Source organism: Pteropus alecto, unplaced genomic scaffold (assembly GCF_000325575.1).
Source record: "Pteropus alecto unplaced genomic scaffold, ASM32557v1 scaffold110, whole genome shotgun sequence".
NCBI lineage: Eukaryota > Metazoa > Chordata > Mammalia > Chiroptera > Pteropodidae > Pteropus > Pteropus alecto.
The window spans coordinates 8,512,973-8,515,657 of NW_006431920.1; the positions used below are offsets into that span (position 1 = coordinate 8,512,973).

Genomic DNA, 2,685 nt, shown 5'->3' on the forward strand with positions numbered 1-2,685 from the left:
GTGACTATAAAACTAAGCCTCCCCATTTCAATTACAATCTATTATGAGTCTGTCCTTCTTTATAAAACCAGTATCAGGAGAGCAGCATGTCTCTTGCTTTAATGCAGATCTTCAAAAGGAATCTGGCTGGATGGGCTCCTGCTGGGAGTGTGGGAGGAGCTTCGGTTTGGGGATAGAACTCAGAAAATAAATGATAAGATGTAGGTACTCCAGGACTTGTTCCAAACCAAGTCTGTGTTTGTTAGAGGCCATTTTTATGTAATAGATGTTGAATGCTTCCTGTTAGGCATGATTTTATGACTTTTAGTTTCAGAGACCTGGGGAGTTACTAGAGGCTTCCTTTTATTCCAGAGCAGGAGTGGTTGGTGGGCTGATTAAAAACAAAAGTTTGTGTAGAGGTCTGGTTCTTTTGTCAGTTCTTCAGAGCTCAGTCAAACCACGTCACATCCAAGACACATTCTTACACAACTGCAGGTTTAAGCGCAGCATTTCACATTGCTCTTAAGGGAGCATGGATGCCAGATTCCACCTTGGAATTCCATCTCACCATCTGAACTCTGGCAGAGTAAGCAATCTCTGATCCAATCTTCAGTGATGGCCTTCATCGTCTCGGAAAAAGATTCACAGAGAGTGAGCACTAGAAAAAGAGTATCCAGGCTGAGCTGGAGGTTCCTAACGCACTAAATTTGCCCAGGCATTATTTGAATGATAAGGAGACAAGACGAAGATCAGGGATGGGGCAAAACATGTCCACTAAAGATAAAATAATTCTGTGTCAGACTTCATTTACTTCTCATAGTTACCCTGTGTATCGGTTAGCTATTGTTGCATAATACCCACTAAAAAACTTAACAGCTTAAAATTAATCACTTGCTGTTGTTCCTGAGCTTACAGCCTGGTTGAATAGTTTTTGTTCAAGTTGGACCCATTTATACATCTTTGGTCAGTTACAGTTAGGAATACGGCTCTGCTGACCTTGGCTTTCATCATGCCCTGTTTTTACTCCAGGTATTTTAAAGTCTCCCTGTTACTTACTTAGGAGTTCTCAAACCTGTTTAGTCTTAAGATCCCTTTACTTTCTGCAAAAATGTTTTGAGAACCTCCAAGATCTTTTGTTTATGTGGATTAGATTAATCAATACTTACCATGTTAGAAATTAAAACAAATTTAAAAATATTTATTAATTTGTTTAAAAAATAAACATTTACAAATCAACATAAATAACATTTTAAATAAAAAAAAATAACTGTATATTCTCCAACAAAAACATAGTGAAAAGAGTGCTGGTGTTTTACATTTGTATAAACTTCTTTAATGTTTGGCTTAATAGAAGACAGCTGGATTCTTATGTCTGCTGCTGCATTTAATCTGTTGTAATGTCACATGTTGGGGCCTCTGGAAACTCCACTGTGCATTTGTGAGAGAATGTGAGTGAAAAAAAGTAAATAAAATTTTAGTATTGTTATGAAGATAATTTTGATATTGTGACCCCCCTAAAATGTCAGTGACACAAAGAGTTCCTGGACTCACTATGAGAACGCTGGTCTTTACCATCAAATGTGAACTGTCTGTTTTCTGTTTTAAAAACTTCATGATTCTGACTCACTTTATTCCCAATGTGACTGCATTCAAGTTTCTCTCTTGCTATTTGTTAGCTGCATAACTTGGGCAAGTTATTGAATTCCTCTATCTGTAAAATGGGCATACTCACATCTAACTCATAGAATTGTCACATGAGTGAATTAGATGTTCTATACAAAGTACTCAGCATTGTTACAGACACGTTGTAAACTCTCAGTAAAATGTTACTATTATTACTATTTTTAATTGTACTTCATCCAGCAAATATTATTTAAATGCTTTCACCGGAGAAAACGCTGTTTACACACTGAAATAAAAGTTGTATGCACTACTGCCAATAACCCTAGAATATTATAGTGTTTAGGGGAAATTAGATGGTAACTTATTCAATTCATGAATGTTTATTGAGGAACTATTATGTGCTACTGTGTGCTATCAAGCCTACAGGAAGAGTTCCTAGCCTAGGCCTGGGTAACAGCGACGACCCCGTGAACTGGCATTAGAGCTGCATCTTGATAAATATATACATTGTCACGGGCAAAGAAGACATGAGAAAATGTATTCTAAGAAGAAAACGTTTTAGCACAGAGTCAGCAAACATCTTCTTTTTTTCTTTTTTCTTTTTCTTTAAGGCAAGACAACCCTTGGTTGACCTCACGGATTGCAAGGAACTTGTCAACTTACAATCTTTTATTTTCTTTATTTTTTTATGCCCACAGCACCTGGTCTTCCTAGGTGATCTCCCATCCAAGTACTAACCAGGCCCGACCCTGCTTAGCTTCCGAGATCAGATGGGATTGGGCTTATTCAGGGTGGCATGGCTGTAGACTAGCAAACATTTTCCAGAAAGAGCCAGATAGTAAATATTTGGGGCTTCGTGGGCCATCTGGTCTCTGTCGCAACTGAGCTCTCCCATTGTAGCGTGAAAGCAAACAGGGACAACGAGTAAGAGAACGATCTTGGCTGTGTGCCAATAACACTTTATGGACTCTGAAATCTGATTTCATATGATTTTACATGTCCCATAATATTATTCATCTTTGAGATTGTTTTCCCCCCAACCATTTAAAAAATGTGAAAACCATCGTTAGCTTGTGGGGCCCT

At 38.0% G+C, this 2,685-nt stretch overlaps 1 non-coding gene across 1 annotated transcript; it reads right to left on the reverse strand.

The window, feature by feature from the left end:
• Positions 1–2,291: 2,291 nt before the first annotated feature.
• LOC112475440 lies at positions 2,292–2,410 on the reverse strand. The gene has a single exon (XR_003044724.1). It is a non-coding gene; the product is annotated as a 5S ribosomal RNA (ribosomal RNA).
• Between the last annotated feature and the right edge of the window lie 275 nt (positions 2,411–2,685).